Source organism: Diabrotica virgifera, chromosome 1, assembly GCF_917563875.1.
Source record: "Diabrotica virgifera virgifera chromosome 1, PGI_DIABVI_V3a".
Classification (NCBI taxonomy): domain Eukaryota; kingdom Metazoa; phylum Arthropoda; class Insecta; order Coleoptera; family Chrysomelidae; genus Diabrotica; species Diabrotica virgifera.
The window spans coordinates 214801616-214827634 of record NC_065443.1 but is presented as its reverse complement, the minus strand read 5'-3'; the positions used below and the strand labels follow the sequence as shown (position 1 = coordinate 214827634).

The window sequence follows — 26019 nt, the reverse complement described above, 5'->3', positions numbered from 1 at the left end:
GTATGGTAACCCTACCTATAGGGCTACAAACATAGAAACAAAACGTTTTCGCTCTGTAACAAGAGCATCATCAGTGTTACAAGAACATGGTGAGCCAACCAAAAAATACAAAGGTCAAAGACTTTCAAAAACAGACTAAAAGTCTTATATAGATGCTAACATTACAAAATCCAAAGGATGGATAAAATTCCTATGGCTACGGCCCTAGGGTAACATATGACTCCCACACGTGGTAAGTGGGTCAATTGGTAACATAATGACCTAATGTTACCTGGCTATCTATGCCATGATGTCTATGTCCATGTCAATTTTATCATAAGTCCATTCTACCAAACGCTAATACACAGAATACATGGAAAAAGTTTGAAAACCAGAAATTCACAGAAATCAATAGCGAATATGTATGATTTTTCAAATTTCGCCGCTCACAGCATTTTTGGGCCATTTTCCCCATTATTTCACAAAGAAATAAATTACCATTAAAATAGTCTATTATATACGGTTGTACGACTATTTTTAAGCAAGTTATGGTTTTTAACCATAACATGGTTAACAATGTTGCCGTAAAAAATTGTTCTATTGTCGTTATTGTTTTTTTTTCTAATTAAATGTTATAAGCAAAATCAGACTATTTCATTAATTTCTCTACATATTAGTTATGACTCTGCAATATGCAAGTTACTTGACAAGAAATATACGTAGGATAGTCCAACTCAACTTATTTAGCAATAAAAAGTACAAACATTTTTAAAAGAAAAAAGATATACTTCAGAAATAAAATATGCAATACTTTTGTCCGTGAGTGTATATTGTTACTATGGAACGTTTACAATTTTGAACATCTTTAACAACAAAATACTTGGATCACAGAATATATCATCCTGATGTATTCTCTGCTTGGATCTTCCACAAATAATACACAATAAATAACTTTTTATTAAGTGCACTTCTTAAATCAATTATTTATCAAATACACTATATATCTACACTATATTATTTAATCAACAACTCAAAATATTCCCGATGCCATGACAAAATTTTTAAAATTGTCACTGATTGTCAATGTATGACTGACAATAATATTCTATTCGACTGAGTTTGTTGTAAGATAGATTTGGAAAATATTACCACGGACATTGTGTTCATTTTTTTCGAATCCTGAAAAAACCAATAAATATTTTTAAAAAATTTAAACGCAGAATGAAAGACTAAATTATTACCGAGGGCCGAAAGTCCCTTAGAATAAATAAAAAGTTTTGGCAACAAAGGCGGACCAAACAGATTCAGAAGCCGACACCGACTTGGAATTTGACTGTAGATAATATGTTGATGAACTTATTGTAACTGACAAAGATTTGCGTAAACAATCTGGAGAAACTGCATCGCACATGCAATAATTCATCGAGTGGTATTCTCAACAAGAAGAAGCCAATAAAGTAGATTGCATGATCTTATGCCGATTAAGAAATTCAGCTGTCGCAAAATGTGAAGCAACAGTAAAAAAAACAAAGATTTCAGAATATTTTAAATTGATTCGGTTGTACGAACACAAATACATCTTATATTGTCAAACAAACCATACAAATGAAATTTGAGAGTTGTATTATGAATTTTTAATTTTTTTTATTGTTCTGTTAACCGCCTTTTCGATTATCCGTCATACCCTTGGTCCGGTGCCCTGACGGATAATCGAGGTTCTACTGTATGTCTTAATCGGAAGTTCACAAGCTCTTTATACATTTTGACAAGCATGTAATAAATTACTCATACTTCGCAATATGTAATTCATTCTAAAAAAACTTTTATTTTTCAAAAAATAACCGTTTTGTTTTTAGATCCGAATTATAACGCTTCAACTTCTGACATTCCGAACAGTGTCATTTCTCTCGTTTATAGAAATTCTTTGGTTTATGGTCACCAACGACAGTTTTAGAGTGTGCTAGGAGAAGGGGAAACCACTTGTTTATTGAGTTTATAAAACAAAACGATCTCGACAATAAACACGCAGACAAATACATAAACCTCGTCCAAGGTCGAAGTAATATTAAATATTTTCGTACTAAATTTATCGTGGATAAAAGCCAAAAAACATTTTCGAGAATTATAAATAATTTTTTTTTGAATATATCTTATAATTAATTGATAATTTTCTTTTTTAATAGCAATTTAATTGGTATTCAAGTAGATAGATGGAAACTTTTTTTTTAATAACAATCAATATACTTGCTATTCAAGTAGATAGATTGAAACACCATCAAGGAAATATATGAGGCCTATAGAATCAAAACCTGCTAGATCCATGTTTTGAAATTTTTCAGGAGGCTAAAAAACATTAAAAATGTAAATTTTTCAAAAACTATCCGGCATTTCTAAATCAAAGGGGCATCAATAAATATCATAAAATGGCACACTATATAATTTGTCATTTTTCTGCATGCTCCTTACATCTTCAGAACTGTGTGCTTTTAGTTTGGATTTAGCAGAAAGAAAAACTTAGTATTTAGCAGGTTTTGATTCTGATGGGCAAATATACAATAATAAAGAACCGAGAAGACAGAAAACAAAAGAAGTAAACATAAAAAACAACCCCAACAATACTCGTAGAGGAATAAACCTGTTATAATGATAATTTTTATAACTCCTCGAGAAAGTTAGCAAAAATACTTAACATAACAGATGAACAACCATGAATCAGAAGAGGAGCATCTTGTAACGATTCAATCTTTTTAGACAAGCAAATAAACTAAAATGCATAGAAATCGACTTGAACTATATTTTTTTAATCAAGTTCGCTATTGTTTCTTGTGGGATGTTAAGCCACTCTTCTTCTATTGCGACAATAAGCTCTGGGATCGAGTTTGGGCCCGCAATTTCGGAAAGTCAGAAGGTGGATCGGTCTGCCTCCTTCAAAATTCCCCATGTTGACCGTAGTTTCAGAACCACATCCTCTTATATTTTCGACAGAATTTAGACAATAATAATTGTGGCTAATCCCATAGAAACATAATATATTTAAATTACAGAACAATGTCATCAAATTTTTTATTGTTGCAAATCATTACCAATCGCTTGTTCGTATACGTCACAAATCGTTAACTCATTAAAGTATCAATTTTTATTGCCATTAAATATTTGAACATGCAATATTAGTAAAAAAAAGCTGATAGTACTTTGAGTCAACCATCATTAGCTGGTATTTTTAAAACTTCATAGTCATCAAATAGGGTCTTAACGATTTTCCTGCTATCTAAATTGGTACCAAAAATAAAAATAAAAATATTAAAAAAAAAGTCCAAAAATAAAAATAATCATACGTATGGTTATGAAATAGGTGAAGGTAGTAAAACGCATAATATTATAATGACTCAATTAGTCCTGGAAATTCTAGAATGTAAGATATTTCCATTTCTTGTTAACGGCCACATCCCGTATGTATTTTTAGCAGACAATTGGAAATATTTTAACTACAGGTTAGAAAAATCTTGATAGGGCCTTGCAATCTGTGAAATTCTAGAAGTAAGAGTATGGTTGGTAGAAGACTTAAAAGAATGAGAGTACAAATTGCGTGCATCAAAAGACGAAATGCAAAGGACAAAGGGCGCAAGAACTAGGTCAAACAACATAAATTGTGCTAAGGACGAATAAGTAACACTAAGCGTGTGCTCACTACGGAGACCAAAGGATGGTATCCTAGCCCAGAGCTTAGTATCCTACTCTTCATATTCGTGAATTCTGGCATTCAAAATAATGCATTTATTTTACATAGAGATCGATAATATAGTTTCGATCGATAGGTAAAATAAATACATTATTTTAAATGCGAGAATTCACGAATATGAAGAGTACGATACCATGCTCTAGGCTAGGACACCATTCTTTGGTCTCCGTAGTGAGCAAACCCTTAGAATGAAGATGATATTATAACTACTGATGTAAAAATAAAAGTCGAACGTAGTAGAAGTTGTAAGAACCAGTGATAGAATAATGTCAGTGAAATCTGTACTCAATAAAGAAGTGTTGAATGTTGTGTGGGTTATGAAGTTATGAACCTTTTAAGTAGGTCTGGGTAAGAATCAAAGAAAAGCTTTATATGGCCAATTAGGAGACATACTTAAAAATATTTCCTCAGGGACTTAAAGATAAACAAAGGTGATTTTAATGCACATGTGGTACAATCCCAGAGAATATTAATTATAAAGCAATACATGGAGGACCAGGCTTTGGAACTACCAATGTACAATAAATTAGATATGGCGATTGCTAAAACATTCTTTTGAAACAGAGAAAGTCAATTTATTATGTCAAAAGTGAACATCATTCTCAAATATTATATTATTTGATGGCAAGAAAAGAAGATATTACGTGAATGTAAGGACAGCAAAGTAATGTTAGTGAGACTGTGAGCTAACAACATACGGTGCTTGTGTTTCATATTGAAGTAAGAAGCTAAACTAAACCAAAATATCAGAGAGGACCACAAAAATCAAAATATGGACGTTACAAGATGTGAAAGACGGTTTATTCAAGGCAAAAATAGTAGAAAAATGAGCTGGACAGGAAGAAGTCCTAATACAATTTAGAGAAATATGGCTACTATAATTAGAGGTAATGATATTAAATGCTTCAAAATACCTGGTGGTTTTCAAAATTCAAGAAAAAGTAAAGGAGGAAATTATACAGTATGTAAATCGTTCAGCTTGACATAGGGAACATACATTGTACATATTTAGATACATAAGTACATACATTGTATTATATTGAGACAATTGTGGCAACTAAGCTCTCTCGATGACAATATGTTTGTTAAGGGGCATTAACCTCAAAATTGACAACTCTGGCACAAAGAAACGTCAAAATATGACAATGTAGTAGCTAAATATTTTTGGCCTAAGGGAATGGGAAATATGTTAGTTTTTAAATTAGTTTTTCAAAATAAATATTTTAAAAATTAAAGTAAAATTATTAACTCATTAATCATAAACTTTGTTTTCGATTTATTTATGCACAGTCTTGCTTCAAAATTCACTCATTTTATTCGTTCTAACAGCTCTATTGCACCAAAAACTCGTACTCGAACAGAAGCTTCAACTAACACAGGTTACCGCAGTTGCCACAATTCTCTCAATGTATAATCCCTATGTCCAGCCGAACGATTTACGTACTGTATAAACAGTGGCAAGAAAATAACTCGGGCACGGAATTTCAAAACGGTCGCCAAAAAGAGATCGAAAGTAGAAGTAGCAAAAGATAAAGCAGAAGCCTATACAAATCTATATGATCAACTTGGGTGCAGGGGCAAAGAAAGATTTTATGAATCAGATTATGTAGATGTAATTGTGACGAAAATAATACAAAAAAACTAGATGAACTATCGGAGACAGTATTAACGCCAATGGTCACCAAAATAACAACCAAGGAAGTTGTTCAAGCACTTCAAAAAAAATATAATAAATAATTTGTACCGGATGATATCCCTGGGGAAGTGTCGGCAGCTTTAGAAGAAATGGAAGCAAATTGGTCAACAGGTTTGTTTAAACAAATTATGGAATGAGACAAATTCCAAATGAATGGAGAAACAAATATATTGAAAAATAGTACCTGTTTACAAAAACAAATATAATACACAAATAGGTACATGACCATAAAACTATTTAGCTTCATCACTAAAATATGGGAGAGTAATAATAATTATTGATACAAAAGATGCAAAAGATACACAGTTTATAGATGGGTTCTTTGAGAGGTTCTGTGACGGTCGCTCAATAAGAAAGGAGCTCCCGGTGAGAAGGTATGTGAAGATTGTGAGAGAGTGTATGAGTAACGACTAATGTTAGCATAGATGTGGAAGAAACTGATAAATTTCATGTGAAAGTAGGTTTACACCAGACCTCAGTGCCGAGTACTTATTATTTATTCTTATTAGTGTTGGATCAGATAACAGGGACACGTACAAGGTAACATTCTGTGGTGCTTAATATTATGCTGATAGTGATGACATACCTAGTATTGGTAGGGAAAATTTTTTTTCGAAAACGGTATTCTCGAAACCAATTTGTAGGAAAAAACGCAAAGTACATATTTGGAATGTTCATTCCACTGTGTAAAGAAAATGATAAATTTGGATGGTTAAATGATTATGAAAACTAATAGGTTTTAAGTATCTAGGATCGATATTACAGAGTAATGGGGAAACAATGGAGATACGTGCAATGGAGTTAGGACGGATGCATGAAATGGATGGGGGCGAATGGTATATATTGTCTGATAAAAATTCCAATGAAATTAAAACGAAAGTCCTATAAAACTGCCATAAAACCTGCTATGATATACGGAACTGAATATTGGACAGCATAGGCGTAACCAGGGGGGGGTTTGGAGTTGTAACCCCCCCCCATTTGGTTGTACTTGAGCTCTATACGCTTAACAACATTACTATTACATACCCCCAGAGACGATCCAGTAGTTGTAACCCCCCCCTCTGGATCATCCTGGTTACACCTCTGTTGGACAGTTAAAAAAGAAAGAATATATGTGGCGAAAATGAGAATACTTAGCAATGGATGAGTGGAGTGACAGAAAAGAATACAATTAAGAATGTATATATTAGGGAAAATCTAGAAGTGGCAGCAATTAATACGAAAATAGGAGAGAATCGGCTAAGATTGTAAGGGCATGTTCGACGTTGAGATGCTAATCACCAAATACGAAGTCGAAAAACAGCTAACTTGCACAATCCTGGAAGGAGTAGGAGAGGAAGACCAAAGAAGACCTGGTGGAGGACACTTACTTAGGCAGGACATGTTATTAAAATATATGTATTGATATTGGTGAAACCAAGATAAAAAAATATGGAGGAATACAATAAGGTGACCCGGTCTCGAACAGGGATAAAGACAAAGAAAATTATGAGACAAATGGAAAATATTTCCTAACCTTATTTATGCTTAGAATACGTTGAGAAAAAAAACAAGAGGTACCACAGAGTAAATAAGTCAGATTATTTTTATCGTTATTTGGCAACCCGTTGCAAAAAATCCATTGTTATTGTTTCAATAAAAAAAGTCATAAATGACGTATTTTGCTGCTTTGTTCGATTTTACGATCTGAGATTTTAAACCGACAATACCTACATATTCTTACGAAATGTTCAATTGGAAATTTAAATCTTTTGTAAATGTTTTATGTTGATGTGGGATCTAGAAAATTGACGATTGCAATTCCAATCAGAAAATGATTTTGTTCTCACTACAACGTTGTTCTTTACTATTCAAAAGAAAAGCCAATAACCTCGTTGTGCAGCTAAGTAGATAAAAAAATCAAATTAATACTTTTTTTTTTCTCTGATTCTGGCTTTGGTTTAGAACTAGAACCTTTAGCCACGTAATTGTATAACTTATCACTAAGTCAGGGGAGTAATGTGTAGTGTGTGTGTTGAGTAAGTGTCTTGTTACTTTGCAAAGTCGACGTCATTGTCTTTGCAAAGAGACGCTAATTGTTTCCGAACGTCTGTGGTCCCTCCGAAATTAATACTTAAAATAATGTGATAATTATTTTTATGTGATCTATTGATTTGGATTCTAAATTGGGGAACTATGCCGTTTCTCACACCAGTTCAGAGGTATACATCTGGTGTATAATGTTACCCCTATTTGATGGTTAGTTTCGCAATGTTTAAAAAGACCTCTTACAATACATAGCCATAACAACGGACTCACCTCTTGTACTGATTTTTGAAAAAAGCTTTTGTAAAACTCAAAAGATATTCCTCTATCTGTCACACAACACACGACTCACTTCCTTTCACTTCATCCATCCCACCCTAATCCTACTGGGTGCATCTCTACCTTTTCCGCATTAATATGTAGTAACTATCTTAGGTACTTAAAACTACCTATTACTTTTCACAACCACTTTACCATCCAAAGTTTTTTATTTGTAGTAACTTCATCATTAAATGAACATTTAAAATACTCCGTTTTTGTCCTGAAAATTAAAGAAAAAAGTTATTATACCGGGGTGTTAAACAAAAACCTGTAACGTATTCTAGAGAACGTCAAATAAACAAAGTTATGAAGAGGGAAAACAGTAGCAAAATATCGTAGAACGAAAGCTCGTAGTTGGAAAATTAAGAAGTAAAAAATAAGTTTTTGTACTTGTCAAAAGAATTTCAGCATATTATTGAGGAAACAAATAATAGAAGCAAAAATTAATCAAAACATTATCAATTTTACATTGTCATACATACATAGGTGCGATCAATAAGAAAGATCCAATGTTTTTTATCCACGCTAAGTAATAATTTTTAGCTGGTAAGTATAAGAAGGTAGCCGTCTATATTTCAGTTTCTTAAATTTTATGAAAAAGAAAACGATATAGGATTTCCGTACTCAAGTTGTTCGTGATTCAAAGAAATTATGTCAAAAATAAAAGACAACATAAAGTAAATATGTAGGGTGTGTGCACCTCGGAGAAAAATCAGAAAAAACAGTTAAAAAGTAAAGTTTAAAAAGTATTTTAGTTTAAAAAACAGTTAGTTTTATATGGGTATGTAATATTATGCACGGACAAATCTGGTTGTTGTGGTGGATGATATATTATTTTGTGACATATATCACACGTACCACAGGTAGGGTTGAAAATAATTCTCAGTGCTAAATACGCGTATGTGCGTTAGATTGACAGAAGCAATAATACGGGACTGAAACGTGAAACAGTATCAAACATGACATGCAGATTGTGTTCCACTATGTACCAATATAAGTATGTACATAAAAAACATACGAAACATACATACAAAAAGATGTATTTTATTAAAATCCCTAAAAAGGATTAAAAATTTAATCACAGAACGTTTCGGAAAAACAATTCCATCATCAGTGCTTTTTTACAGGTTAAAGGACATGCTTAAAACACCAAGATATGGGGTGACATTGTAAAATATAGATTTAAAATATTCCTGGATTTAACATCGGGACTCTCCGCACGTGGGTGACTTTGTCCAGAGGATGGATCCTCACATCACATTGACCTCTGGACAAAGCAACCCACGTGGGGGGAGTCCTGTGGTGAGTGATATTAAATCCGGGAATAGTTTAAACATCACTTTAATTTTAATACAATAATACAAAAATTGTATAACTATTAAGATCTAAAGGGTTTTATGCACATATCTTGTAGCTCAAGCATGTCCTTTAACCTGTAAAAAGCACTGATGATGGAACTATTATTCGAAAACATTCTTTGATGTAGCCCTTTTTAGGGATTTTAATAAAATATATCTTTTATAAAGGATTTTAGTAATTTTTTGTGATTTATGGTATTTGTTCAGCCAGGCTACAGGAATTTAACTTCCTTGTGGATTTTATAAAAAAATAACAACTTCAATCTAAATTGAGAAATCTTCATTTTAGTTGATTGTAAGAATTAGATAGCGATTGATTATTTAACAGAAACAATTGTAACAATTCGATTTTGATACATCACTTGATTCTAATGTTGTAATTGAAATTATCATGAACCAATTTGCAATTACAACCAGCTTTGAAGCTCACTGACCTGTGTTGCCTCACACCACTTGATATTCCAGCAACGCAACGGCACAAGAGACTTCGTTACGTTAATGAATAGATGGCAACAGAACAAAAATGAAAAAAGGGAATACCACAAAAATCGTTCTACTAATTACATTCAGATCTTCTTGTATTCAAATTAAATAAGTTTTTAGCTCGGAATTTTATTTCTCTGGAATTATTGCAACAGGAAAATCCACAATTAAAGTGGAATAATCCGAGAGGGCAGAATACAAAATATTTAGCAAAATATTGGAAGGAAGACAATGGAACAAACAACAGGGGATTATCAAGGGAGGATTCAGAAATTGCAGGTCAACTATAGACCAGATATTTACAGTAATGCAAACGATGGAAAAATTCTAAGACCGGAATACCGAATACATCATCTATTTGTAGATTTCAAACAAGCGTTTATTGTGTTTCAATAATTAGAAAGGAATTATATAGCGCAATGCAGGAGTTAAATGTGCCAAAAAACTAATCAGATTAGTAAAACTATGCCTAACCAACACCAAGGCAAAAGTAAGGATCCAAAATCAACTGTACGATGAACTTATTAATGATGGTCTAACACAAGGGGATGCGCTGTCAACAACACTTTTTAACATTGCGTTGGAACAAGTAATCAGGAAAACTCCTATAGATAGGGAAGGTACAATATTTACAAAGCTCAATCAAGTCGTTGCTTACGCAGATGATATAGACATAATCAGATGGACATTAAAAGACCTAGAAAGAAGAGTAGACCGTTTCAAATATTTAGGATCAACAATTATTACAGAAGGAAATAAAAACAGTGATGAGGTAACAGCGAGAATTTCACTTGGAAACAAATGATTCTACAGCCTACAGAATAAAGTCAAAATCAGTACCTATTAATTCAAAAGTAAAAATATACACAACAGTTATGAGACCTGTAGTAATGTATGCATCAGAGATGGACTTTGACTAGTGAACAAGAGGAACAATTTTAAGGAAAAGATATGGACCTATACATTAGAATGGAGAATGGCGTATAAAGATGAACCACGAAATAAATAGAGCGTTCAAAAGACCGACTATCATAAAAGCAATACGAAGTAAACGACTGAGTTGGTTGGGACACGTAGAAAGGATGGATGGATGATAACAGACATACAAAAAAAGTCTTTGGAAAAGAATTAAACGGGAAGAGACCGAGAGGTATGCTTAGAAAGAGATGGATTGATGGTATTAACCAGGTTTTGAAAGACCTAGGAATACGAGAATGGGAAAAACAAGCAAAGGAAAGGAAAACATGGGCAACTATAGTCAAGCAAGCAAAACACACATAATGCCGAAAATACCTCATCAAAAAAGAAACAAGAAAGTAATATTTTAGATAAATAACGTTTAGAACTTTTGAGGAGTTATGCGTGTGGCTGGCCTCCACACCATGTAAAACTTTAGAGCCTAGAAACCCCAACAGGCGACCATGGCCCTCCATGTCACCGACGATGATGATGATGATGACTTGATTCTAATGTTGTAATTGAAATTATCATGAACCAATTTGCAATTACAATCAGCTCTGAAGCTCACTGACCTGTGTTGCCTCATACCACTTGATTATTCCAGCAACGCAACGGCACAAGAGACTTCGTTACGTTAATGAATAGATGGCAACAGAACAAAAATGAAAAAAGGGAATGACACAAAAATCGTTCTACTAATTACATTCAGATCCTCTTGTATTCAAATTAAATAAATTTTTAGCTCGGAATTTTATTTCTCTGAAATTATTGCAACACGAAAATCCATAATTAAAGTGGAATAATCCGAAACGGCAGAATTTCATTTCGGTCGGAGACCGGAGAGTTCCTTTCAGACGAAGCACAGCGTAATTTCCATTTGCAGCGATTTTTACACGGCTGGTAAGGTTCAGAGGTGGATTTCAAATAATCGAATAGATTAAATAGAGTAATCCTGGAGTTGTGGCATTTCTAATAGCCTTTTGAGGGTTCATTTTAGACCTAAACATTGAGCACAAGATTATTAAGGGAAAAAAGGAGACGGCAAAGGAAACGTGATTTTAAGCTTACGCGCCATCTCACAGAAGTCATAACGTATGTCCTAAAAGTTTTGGCACAAAATTCATTGGCTTTAATTTTAACAAAAACGAAGTAATACCAAGTGGCCTTTGGAAACAAAAGTTTTTTTACTTTAAAAAATTTACAAGGAAAAAGTTTTCCTGTGGTTGGCTGTATACAATGTAATACAAAAAACAGTAAAATCCTGTATAAAAGGTGTATTTAAAAACCCTCAAAAGGGCCACATCAAAATCACATAACTAGTTTTCGACTGGTTTACCAGTCATCATCAGTGCTTACCTAAAATGAATATACCCTGATAAAATAATGCAAAGATATTGAAATTTTGACTACGGTTAAAAAATTATCAGTTATACTCACGTGCAATGTACATGCTAACCACCAAGATCTTATTTAACAAAAATATGTGGGTCAAAGCCCAGTAAAAGAAGTCCGTCAAGGAAACATTGGTTTAAAATGCTACATTAAGTGTGGATGTTTAAAATATTTAGCTAATCTGCCCCAGGTAACACCTGAGCTGTGGATTTGACTTGTTTACATGTTGAAAATATTACGGCAAGTGACAATGAGATGGATAGGACCTCCAAACGATGACAAGACAGAAATAACAGTTCCACAGGAAGTTAAGAATTAACCTGTCATATTTAAAGACTAAGGTGTACAGCTTGTTAAAAATTAGAAATGATGTAACAACACACTCCATTGTGAAAATTATCATTTAAAATTCATTACGCTAGTTGTTATAATTAAAAATTGTATTCATGTATACTGTAAGTGCAGTTAGGCAAACCACCTTACACAAAAGTTTTGTATTCGATAACTAAATTCAGTAAACAAATCTTATTATCAAGAGATCTAAGATTTAAAAAAGCAATTTTGTGTTGATTTAAAGTTATCGAATTTATTTAACTTATTGGTAGCTGTTGGAATTTGTGTGGGTTAAGTGTGTAAGAAATCACAATGGGGGTGACTGAGGTGTAAAAATGTCTTAAATAATCTGGGGGGATGTAGTATTATTAAGAAAGCACAAGCTCAAACTTAGGCGACTAATTCTTAAAGACCTCGCAGGCCGCCCGGATCTTTAAGGGTCCAAAACCAAAACCGTAATAGGATGATGACAGTAAGGGCTGGGGGGTATGAGATGTCTGTGAGGGAATTAGTGGGATACCACAGACATCTCATATCCCCCAGCCCTTACTGTCATCATCCTATTACGGTTTTGTTTTTTGGACCCTTAGGGATCCGGGCGGCCTGCGAGGTCTTTAAGAATTAGTCGCCTACGTTTGAGCTTGTGCTTTCTTAATGATACATCCCCCCAGATTATTTAAGACATTTTTACACCTCAGTCACCCCCATTGTGATTTCTTACACACTTACCCACACACAAATTCCAACAGCTACCAATAAGTTAAATAAATTCTTTAAATCTCATACTTATAACTAGATAACTTTAAATCTTAGATCTCTTGATAATAAGATTTGTTTACTGAATTTATTTATTGAATACAAAACTTTTGTGTAAGGTGGTGTGCCTAACTGCACTTACAGTATACGTGAATACATTTTTAATTATAACAACTAGCTTAATGAATTTTAAATGATAATTTTCACAATGGAGTGTGTTATTACATCATTTGTAATTTTTAACAAGCTGTACACCTTAGTCTTTAAATATGACAGGTTAATTCTTAACTTCCTTTGGAACTGTCATTTCTGTCTTGTCATCGTTCGGAGGTCCTATCTATCTCATTGTCACTTACCGTAATATTTTCAACATGTAAACAAGTCAAATCCACAGCTCAGATGTTACCTGGGGCAGATTAGCTAAATATTTTAAACATCCACACTTAATGTAGCATCTTAAACCAATGTTTCCTTGACGGACTTCTTTTACTGGGCTTTGACCCACATATTTTTGTTAAATAAGATCTTGGTGGTTAGCATGTACATTGCACGTGAGTATAACTGATAATTTTTTAACCGTAGTCAAAATTTCAATATCTTTGCATTATTTTATCAGGTTATATTCATTTTAGGTAAGCACTGATGATGACTGGTAAAACAGTCGAAAACTAATTATGTGATTTTGATGTGGCCCTTTTGAGGGTTTTTAAATATACCTTTTATACAGGATTTTACTGTTTTTTTTTTTACTTTGTCTACTGTCAGTAAGATTTATTCATTTTGAAGTTTTCGTTTTGAGATGTTGTATAAATTACAAATAAGAAAAAGTATCTACAAGTTGGTTGGGCGGGTACTCAAATGCAGAAATTTGTCGAATATTTCAGAATGAAAACAATTAAACTAGAACCATTTATAGAACAATAACGGAGTGCAAGTAGGGATTACCATGGCTGAATCTGCCAAAATGTGGAAGACCACGTGCATTTACTGCACGGTGAGAAGAGCAAGAAATCAGTTTGGAAAGTAAACATGAAGATTGGCTCGTCAACACAGATCTTCTAAGAGTACGATATCATTGGAATTGAGGAGGAATGGTCTTAAATATCGAAAAGCAAATTTTAACAAAATGAGAAAAGTGCTCTGCACAAGAAATTTGAAGTTGGAGCTAAGAGTTAGGTTGGCTAGGTGCTACGTTTTCTCGACCTTGTTTTATGGAATGGAAGCTTGGACCTTGAATGCTACATCAATGAAAAAACTAGAATCATTCGAGCTGTGGGTGTAAAGAAGAATTCTAAAAATATCGTTTACAGAACACGTCACAAACAAAGAGGTTCTGAGAAAGATGAATAAAGAAATAGAAATCCTAAATACCATCAAAACAAGAAAATTGGAATATCTCGGACATAATATTACACTTGGAGAGAGATACAGCTTGCTCCAATTGATTATGCAGGGAAAGATTCAAGGAAAGAGAAGCATAGAATAGGGAGAGAATATCGTGGCTGCGCAACCTGAGAGAGTGGTACGGATGTACATCACATGAACTTTTCAGAGCAGCCGTCTCTAAAATACGAATAGCTATGATGATTGCCGACCTCCGCCGTGGAGATGGCACTTAAAGAAGAAGAAGAAGTTCTACTGTCCCTCTCTTTATACTGTGTCTAGGTGATCTGTGATCTTATTCTAGTAAGAAGGTGAGAAATACGTGATATTTTTTGTAAACAAAAATGAAATCTGAGATGAATAACCTGTTTATTAAATTTTAAAAGCGATACAAATGAGACATAAAAATTAATCACAAGAAAAAGTAAACAAACTAAGAGCATTTAATTCATATCCACATTTTAACACCCCCGTGTTGTTTTGAAATTTTAGTTTACTGACCTCGAACATTTCCAATTCTAATTTCTCATCAACTTTCGTCCCTTAATACAAACCTAGCTTGCTGAGTTCCATGGTATTTCCGAAGTAGGTAGGTAAATCCACAATTGCTCGCAATTGCTGCAACGAATCAGGTCGGGGAAGTAGAGAAAATGAAAAGAGTTGCGGAAATCTAAATTTTCCATCGTAAATTACCGATAATGAAAAATCTGGAGGAAAATACGGTGCAAGGGTTGGAAATTGAAAATTCATTCGAGTAGAAATAGGTTGGTTTTGTTTTAAATATGGAATGTTTGAAAAAGGTTGAATGTTTCTTTACGAGTGCAATTATATTTATATTACATAGTATAATGGGTTCGGCAGGATTCAAGCAGGAGAGAAATCCTACTAAAATCAGTAAGTGAACTGTTTAAACTGATAGTCTTGTGAATAGATAGACTACAGACACAAAAAGGTGATATTACTAGATTAAAAAATTATAGACCCATCAACTTCTTGACACATATTATGTACAAACCGTTTATGACAATCTTAACGAAGAGACTAGCACCTAAACTTGATATCCATCAGCCCAAAGAAAAAGCAAGATTCAGAATATCACAAAAATGATCATTTGTATACCATAAAGACATTAATTGAAAACTGCATTGAGTGACTACTGGCTCTTGCAATTTTTGTTAATTACGAGAAGGCTTTTGATTCTGTAGAGTTTGAAACAGTACTGGAAGCACTAATCAAAGCCGAATAGATTACAGACACTTATACGTCACTAATCAAAGACATGTATCAGAACGCCATATTAACGAAGATTCAGAAAAATTCAGCTTAGGTCGAGGAGTAAGACAAGGAGTGAGTATTTCACCAAAATTCTTCACGGCAGCTTAGAACACTCATTGGCAAGATATGGACATCAACATAATATGGAGAAAGATTAAAACATCTGAGGTTTGCAGATGAAGTTGTATTAATCGTAGACAACTTACAAGATACAGTTTCTATGATACATTCGCTTAAAACTCTGAGAGAGAGCAAGATTAAAAATAAACTTTTACGCCAGTCAATGGGAGCAAGAATAGGATGTTACCTCCGAATTCTATCCTACTGCATGAATTTTAATGAAAATTTGGGCCTAGCCTCTACTTATCTCCTAATTCAAAGTCTACCCTATGCCATCTGTGCTTTTATCTTGGGGGTGGTTCCCACCCCTTCATAGGGGTGGAAAAAATGTTGGTTAAAATTACTACGGAATTCGCTAGAGAACCTAATTCTAAGCAAAAACTGTTCTATAATTTTTTTTTCAAAACTCAATACTTTTGAGATATTCGTGGTTGAAAATTGGCCATTTTCATTGAAACATAATACTTACCTTTTCGAACGGTTTTTTGCGAATACCTTAAAAAATATGCATTTAAATAAAAAACTATATTAAACATTTTTGTAGATTATAAAAAAACAAAGAGACACTTGCCTTCATAAATCTTCTAGTTATAATACAAAAAGAGATATGAATGATACGTGAAAATAGTTTGTGTTTTGGTACATTCTCAAATTGGTGTATTGAACTTGAAATGACAGAGAAACGGTCAACTTTAGGTGTATAATGCTACTAATACCTCCTTTAGTTATTGAAAATACCTTTAAAATGAGCTATATTAGAGGTCCATTACATTAAAACTAAGCGAGATATGCTGCAAATAAAATTGGTAACTAATGTATTTTAAGAAAAAATGAGAAGTAATTTTAATCCCCATCCACCAAAATGTAAATGCATCGTTTTCCTTCCACAATACCTTTTATTATAGTGTTATTTCTATGTTCAAAAAGTTGGACGGGTTTAAAATGAATGGTTTTTGAAAAAAAAGATCAAATTATAGAGCGCATTTTTAAATTTTCTTAAAAATCTTCCTTTTTTCCATGTAACTTGAAAATGATAAGAGATACAGTAATAAAAATTAAATAAGAAATTTATATCTGAAAAATCCCTACATTTTTGTGTGGTATCTTTTTTTCGTATCTCTTATCTTTTTCGAGTTACATGGAGGAAAAGGAAGATTTTTAAGAAAATTTAAAAATGCGCTCTGTAATTTAATCTTATTTTTTTCAAAAATCGTTCATTTTAATCCAGTCCAACTTTTTGAACATAGAAATAACACTATAATAAAAAGTATTGTAGAAGTAAAACGATGTATTTAAGTTCTGATGGATGAAGGGTTAAATATACTTCTCATTTCTTCTAATACATTAGTCATCAACTTTTTTGCAGAATCTCTCGCTTATAAGTTTGAATGTGATGGATATTTAGTATTGCTTATTTTAAAGGTCTTTTCAAGCCCTACAAAAGTTATTAGTATCATTATGCACCTAAAATCGACAGTTTCTCTGTTATTTCAAGTTGAGTAAACCGATTTGAGCATGCAGCAAAAAAACAAACTCTTCTTACCTACCATACCCCTCTTTGTATTTTAACTAGAAGATTCATGAAGGAACAAATCTCTTTGTTTTTTTATAAGCTACAGAAATATTTTATATAGTTTTTTTGTTAGATGCATAGTTTTTAAGGTATTCGCAAAAATCCGTCCGAAAAGGTGTAATTTTTCAATGAAAATGGCCAATTTTCAACCACGAATAACTCAAAAAGTATTAAGTTTTCAAAAAATAATTATAGAACAGTTTTTGCCTAAAATTAGGTTCTCTAGCCTCTTCCGTGGCTATTTTAACCAAAACATTTTTCACCCCCGAGAAGGGGTGGGAACCACCCCCAAGATAAAAGCGCACATCGGCATAGGGTAGACTTTGTTTCTTGAGCTATTCCCTACTTACTGTGAAAATATCAAGTAAATTGATGAAGTAGGATGGAATTCGCAGCCAAATACCCTCATTGTCTGCCCTATTTGAGAAAACTAAACTTACGACAAATCTCGTAATGAGCAGAAATAAATATAACTATTGACAACAATACCATACAACAAATAGACAAATATCTGGGACAAGAGATCAAAATAAACAGAGACAAAAAAACACATGAAATACACAGTAGAATAGACCTGACATAGACAACACTTGGCAAACTAAGCCATATTATAAAAAGTGCAATTCTCATACACGTATCTCAAGCAAAAGGTTTATAACCAATGTGTTTTGCCTGTACAATGTTTGCAGCAGAGAACACTAACGCAAAAATCCGCAAATAAACTCAATGCATGACGTGAGCCTTCGATACCACATAACAAAATAACAAATCAGGCAAAGATCAGGAGTTCAAGATGTCATTGAAAGAACCTCAACGCTTAAGTGAAACTGGATAGGGCACTTAGCTAGAACACCAGATGGACGGTGGACAAGACGAATCATGGAATGGAGGTCCAAAAATTATAAAAAAAGCCACTAGGTGAACCGACGACGCGACGTACATAAAAAGAGTAGCGACAAACTTTAGCGAAGCTACAACTACTAGCGAAATTCGAACTACCTGGTATGATTATAAAAATGAACTGTATAATGATGATAAACCCGAAGAACTGGAGACTTTAGTTTAGATGAAGGCGAAGGACCAGAAATACTAAAATCAGAAATACTACATGCTATAAAATTGGCAAAAAACAAGAAATCCGTTGGTCCTGACAACATACCTACAGAAATGTTAAAGCTCATAAATGAGGAAAACATTAGAATACTAGTCAAACTTTTCAAATGATGTTTATTCGACTAGTGATATCCCTGAAGATTGGTTGAAGTTCGAATTCATAACCCTACCAAAAAAACAACGTCCGAAAAACTGTAGCGATTACAGAATGATAAGCCTTACGAGCCACACTTTGAAAATCTTTCTATGTATCATCCACAGTAGAATCAGAGATAAATGTGAAGAAGACCAGGATGAAACACAATTTGGCTTCAGAAATGGACTGGGAACCCGGGACGCACTCTTTGCACTAAATGTATTATTGCAGAAATGCCGAGATCAAAGGAAAGACGTCTTTGCTGTATTTATTGACGATGAGAAGGCCTTTGATCGAGTACAACATCACAAATTAATTAAAATATTAAAGGATAAAGGAGTTGATAGTCAAGATGTACGAATCATAGAAAAATTATACTGGCGTCAAACAGCGACAGCTTGCATAAATGGAAAATCAACAGAAATATGCAAAATACAAAGAGGTGTCAGACAGAGTTGTATACTGTCCCCACTGTTATTCAATTTATACTCAGATAGAATATTTAAGGAAGCGCTGCATAATTTGGAATGGGGTGTGAAAGTTAATGGAATTCTGATAAATACAATCAGATATGCAGACGATACAGTTATTTTAAGTGATGATATGAATGGATTACAACACCTTTTAAATGCCATTGACGCAGTGGGAAAAGAGTTTGGCCTAAACGTAAACTGTTCAAAAACAAAATACATGCATGGTATTTAGCCGTTTGGCCCATCAAGATTCACGGTTAGTTGATGGTCATATAATTCAAAGAGTACCCAGTTTTAAATATCCTGGTTGCCATATTACTGAACAACTAGATCCAGATAAAGAGATAAAATGTAGAATCGAGATAGCCCGCACGACATTTTTAAAAATGAGGTTATTCTTCTGTAATGATAACTTGCAACTTCAACTTCGAAAGCGCATGATTAAATGTTACATTTGGTCAGTCCTCTTGTATGATGTCGAAGCATGGACATTAAAAATATCCACCATTAATCGTTTGGGGGTCTTTGAAATGTGGCTGCACAGACGTACACTGAAAATACCATGAACGGCTATGCTGAGAAATGTGGCAGTCCTTACGAGAGCAAATGCTGCCCGCGAGCTGCTTGATAATATCAAATATAGAAAGATGGCCTATTTTGGACACGTAGTAAGGGGAGACCGGTATAATGTATAATATTCTTAAACTTATTATGATGGGTAAAATCGAAGGACGCAGAGGAATTGGTAGAAAGCAGGCCTCTTGGTTGAAGAATATCCGGGAGTGGACAGGAATAAAGAAAGCAGGGCAACTATTTAGAATAGCTCGAGACGGAGACAGTTTCGCCATGTTAATCTCCAACGTCAAGGGGACTTGATAGGGCAGGTTAAGAAAAAGCGACAAACTGGCTATAAGCAGCCCAGTGTAGAGAAATTTCGAAAGAACTGAGGGAGGCCTCAGTTCTTTCGAAAAGCAGAAAACAGCGTCAGTCTCAGAAAGTCCTAAAAGTATGCTACGAGAACTAGTGTTTGGCAGAGATTTGGCAACATCAGTGTAGGATATACATCGTGGATGAGTTTTACTTGAATGTAGCCCTTTGAAAATCCACTAAATAAACTAAAAATAATCATGATAACGTCAAACAAGATAGTTAGAAGAACGAAATCGAGTAAAATAATGATCATTATCATCATTAGCCCCATAATCCACTGAGGATCTGGAACTGTTGCCGTTTTCTTTTGGTAGGGGAGCCCAAGCGGGGATTTTTGCAGTTACTCGAGCGCGTCAGATTAGCATATGGGAGAAACCTGGTACCCTCCAGATGTACCTCTACCATATATTGGCTCTTAACACAGGGGAGTTCGTTAAGGGGGGCCCGAAAAAAAAAATCTATCCTTAAAAAAACTCGAAATTGTCAGATTAAGATAAGGTAAGTTAAGTACATGCAAAAGAGTGTATATTTCAAAAATCTGACGATTTGAGCCGGGCGTATGGAAATGGGTGAGTACCAAAGTTTCACAAGAAAAAAGCGAATATTTCGCGAAATTAATGACATATCGAAAAACTAAAAAATATGTGCCCAATATTTTTTAAAAATCTATCGAATGATACCAAATACGACTTCCCACGGAGAGGGGTGGGGGGTAAATTTAATATTTTAAATACGAATCCCGCGATATTTTGCGAAATGAACATCAGATTGAAAAACTGTAAAATACACTTATTCAATATTTTTGAAAAATCTATCGAATGGTACTAAACACGACCCCCCATGGATGTGGGGCGGGGGGTTACTTTAAAATCTTAAATAGGAGCCCTCATTTTTTATTGCAGATTTGGATTCCTTACGTAAAAATAAGTAATTTTTATTCGAAACATTTTTTCGAATTATGGATAGATGGCGTTATAATCGGAAAAAACGATTGTTGGAAATGGAAAATTAAATTAAAAAATGGCAAGCGCCCACTAAAATGGAAAACTTTACTTAACTTTTTTTGGTTTTAGGACCTACTCTTCACAACCCAATAGGTCCCCAAAGCGCTCGAGTGACTGCACATTTAGCATACTTTGCTCCCCTACCATTTCCATTCAGTAAAATAATAATACGAAATTAAAAAAAAACACATAATAGACACAGGTTTGACTCGATCTGATTTTGATTATGAAAATCGATACTCAGTAAAACGTTTTAGTAGAAAAATAATTAAGACCTAAACCTAAATATACCTAAAAGTAATGACACCCGGATGTAATGTTTTCTGTACTACCATATAAATTATGGACCTGGACCTGGCTACTCTTTATTATGATTAACGAACATACAGAATGATCACGTGTTCATCACGCGTAGTCTATTTCAAAACCTCCAGTTCTTTTAAAGCACTGGCGTCATACGCGAGGGTAAATAAAAACAATGATAAATAACAAGAAAGAGTATTTTTTTTTATTGGGAAAGGTCATGCCTATCTAATTATTCCATATGTTTGGTAATCATGACGAACACTCTACATGTTTACTAAATGTAGTTGTACAAACAGCAAAAGATGCATGACAAAATATCAAATAAATCTACCTAATAATTTTTAAGCTTCTAGTCTTGAGCATGAGTACGACGCAGAGTTATATTTCCGGTTCGCCCCTATGAGTAGGAGTAGTTTGGATCTTGGTGACAAGCAATAAAAAAAACTAAAATTTTTTGAGATATGGGTGTACATATCATATGTTAAAAATCTCCTAAATTGACCAGTTACAAAACGACAGGCACTAGAGAGAATAATATGAACAGAAATGAAAATTATATTTAATGTGAAAAAAAAAATCTGGAGTTCATGAGGTATATTTCCCGTAAGCCAAATTTTGAGATATAGTGGAGTCACTGAAGGTGGATATGAGCTATTACCTCCTATTTCATTGAACCTCCATCGATTTGCATGCAAATTGGTGAGTGGTTAGAGGATATCTCAAGGAACAAAGGTGACATGGTGCCAACTTGCGCTTTTACCCTGGGGGTGGATGCCACCCCTTCTCGGGAGTGAAAATTATTTTATTAAAAATAACCCCATAATTCGATAGAGGAACAAATTTCAAGCAAAATTTGTTATATAAAGTTAGTAAAATAAATCAAAACTTTTTGAGTTATTAAAGATCAAAGATTTTAATTTTTCATGAGAAAAATGCATGTTTTTAACCAATTTTTCATCAAAAACTCAAAAAGTGTAAGATTTTACAAAAAAGTTATTATTATCAAAATTGAAGCTAATAAAAAACTAAATAAATTCCTTACTAGAAAAACCTTTTAATGTTAACTAAAAGTGCGTTATAGGTAATTGAATGTATATTTTTTTCCGCGAGTAAAAATCTCTAAGTATTCAAGCTGAAATAACGGGAAATTGATGCATTTTATAACATAAACTTAAAACATTTGTCAAAGTACTTAAAAATATATATCAAGTGAGCCCCCGAACATGTTGATAGCGTTAAAATTTATGCTCCAAAATTTTTTCAAAATTCAATACAGAGACAAATACAGAATAATTAACTTATTAAACACAACATTAAATTTAACAAAGTGATAAACCAACTGAATAAAATTATAACATTAGCAGAAGAAGAACAAGGTTTTAGGTCAGGAAGATCATGCACCGACGGTATACATATTTATAATGAGGCAAGTTCAAGAGAAATCGGTAGAATACAACAAACCCGCATATTTATGTATCGTGGACCTTAAGAAAGCATTTGACAGGGTAAAATTAAAGGACGTTATCCATTTGTATATACTCAAGAGAGGTTCCTATAGGAATAATTATTAAAACGATCTAAAATATCTACCAGAACAACACAATAACAGTAAAAGTAGAAGATGCACTAACTGACCCAATTGAAGCTGGCAATGGGATAAGACAGAGAGGAATTCCTTGAATCCTTTATTGATCAACCTGATCATGGATGAAATAATAAAAAAACTAAGAACTAAAAAAGGATACCAAATGGGAGACAAACAACTTAAAATAATCTGCTATGCAGATGATGCAATACTAATCTCTCAAAGTGAAGATGATTTACGTAGTTGATGGTTCAGTCAAATAATGTAGGAAGTACGGAATATATGCAATATTGCTATACTTAATTTGAAAATCCAAACATCAACAACTATTATAAAATTCAGACAAAGTCAAAAATTTTATACTATTTAGGTCTACAAGTTCCTAGTACTTTGGTGTCAATACTACAATAAAATTAGTAATACTAAATTTACAATCAAGATGCAGTAGAAATAAACAAACCAAGGCACGTTAAATGCTACTAGGAGCACTCCCGAATCATAATTTACAATGTATAAACTTTGGAAATCATGATTTGGGATTTACGATGTATAGGTATGCTTTGTAAATTATGATTCGGGAGTGCTCCTATAGTAAGTAGCATTTAACGTGTCTTGGTTTGTTTATTTCTACTTAATTTTGATTGTAAATTTAGTGTAGAGATAAGTGTCAATCTAATAAAAGTACTGCATCATTTTGAATCGAACAGCTCTGCTCATATTAAAACAGAAAGTAAGATTTCGTATGGATTTCCCACAAATAAAGGTTTGTTGTCTATCACTAATCTTGTGTAAAATAAATTTGCAACAAGTAGTAATACCCTTATAGAAGAATGGTAGAAACATGGGTATATCTTAGATTCCGTGCTTCGAAGATGGTCAAATATTTTTAGCGCAGGCCACTACAACATTGAATATACAGGGTGAGGCAAATAAAGGGCCTATTAGAAATATCTCGAGAACTAAAGGCAACAGAATCATGAAAATTGGAATAAAGAGGTTTTGAAGGATGATCTATTAAATGAAAATATTTTCATCAATTTTCCACTTCCGGTTATACCGGAAGTTGCTTATAATTTCATTTTTTTAAATGGGACACCCTGTATATTTTTACATATTTGGATTCTCTTCGATGTCTTCTTTCTTAAAATATGAGGTTTTGTAATATTATACAGGGTTTTAAAAGATAATTACGTTTTTTTATTAATTTCGTAGCAAAATTAACACCCTGTAGAATTGTAGTAGTTTGACATCTAAAACTCTACTTGCGTTCAAATGATTTTTAATATACTCTACTATTGTTAAGAATCATTAGTATAGCTAAATTTTTAATTTTAGTATACAGGGTTGGTCGAAACTCGGAATGAGTATTTTCTGAGTTTTCTTAAATTGAACACCCTGTATTTTAGTTTTGTAATGAAATGATATTTTATGTTACTTTTTTATTCCTTAAGCATTCCCTATACCTAACTGCTTTAATTTGTGCTTAATTGTTAATCGCACCAACAATCTTAACTACGTAGGTATTTTGATAGCTAAACCATTATTGGTAATTTTCAGGACCAGTCTGGATTAATATGTATTTATTTCTGAAAAATTATTTGGGATTGAGTATTTTCACGGCCAACCTAATAAAATTTTACGTATTTTTTGTTGCAATTAATGTTTAGCTTGAATCACCAATAACTCACAAATTAAAGCAGTTAGGTATAGGGAATGCTTAAGAAATAAAAAAATACTATAAAATATCATTTCACTACAATACAAAAATACAGGGTGTTCCATTTAAGAAAACTCAGAAAATACTCAGTTCGAGTTTCGACCAACCCTGTATACTAAAATTAAAAATTTAGCTATACTAATGATTCTTAACAATAGTAGAGTATCTTAAAAATCATTTGAACGTAAGTAGAATTTTAGATGTCAAACTACTACAATTCTACAGGGTGTGAATGTTGCTACGAAATTAATAAAAAAACGTAATTATCCTTTAAAATACCCTGTATAATATTACAAAACCTCATATTTTAAGAAAGAAGACATCGAAGAGAATCCAAAAATGTAAAAATATACAGGGTGTCCCATTTAAAAAAACGAAATTATAAGCAACTTCCGGTATAACCGGAAGTGGAAAATTGATAAAAATATTTTCATTTAATAGACCATCCTTCAAAACCACTTTATTCCAATTTTCATGATTCTGTTGCCTTTAGTTCTCGAGATATTTCTAATAGGCCAGTTATCTGCCTCACCCTATATATTATGGCATGCCAGATTATGAGGCATAAAAGATGTGGAGATGAAAGATAAGTATATGAAACAACAGGTCGCAGTTAGATTGAATATTAAAAAATTTTAATCAAATTTAATGTAGCTGTCAGCTGTCGAAAAAGTACTTTTCACGCGATTGTTTCTAAAGTAGGTAATGGTATAGTTGAAAAAACAAGACGTCAGTACAATATCCACAAAATAGTAAGATGGGGAAAAGCACAACGAAACAGAACATTATCAGAATGAAACCCAGAATGTTAAAGATCCAGAAGGTCACTACAGGAACGTCAGGAAGTTTATGTCCAAAAAGATATTAGGATAGCTGATTTATCAGTATCCCAATTAATGATGAAGATTGCTCAATAAACGAAGGCCTGCCATGTACATAACGCATAACGGCAAAAAAGCATAAATATATTATATGAACGAGACGTGTATTGTTTAATACATAAATATAGAAAAAATTCATTATAGATTATTTTTAGTAATCTTAACGTTTTGTTAACATTTCGAACAGGTTCTGGTGAGTATGTGGGCTGTAGTGTATATTATTAATTTGCTTGTACAGATATGGGGGCGTAGACACATAAAAAATTTAGCAATCTCGTTTAATTTTTGTTATAAAATTTGGAAATTCGTCGTAAAAACACCAGCTTTTGTTTGTTATCAGAGTGCCATATCGAATAGAGAACACGTAAGTGCGCATTATTTTCGACATGGACTGAATATTGATGGTACAAACAAAGCTGTAATTTCATCTTTCTTGCTTAAAATGTTCCGAAATGCTATAGAATGTGTATAAAGTGGT

General features: G+C 33.2%; 1 protein-coding gene across 3 annotated transcripts in view; it reads right to left on the bottom strand.

Moving 5' to 3' along the window:
* Nucleotides 1-26019, bottom strand: part of LOC114326422 (protein split ends) — a 507603-nt gene that overhangs the window by 285454 nt on the left and 196130 nt on the right. The window lies entirely within an intron of this gene.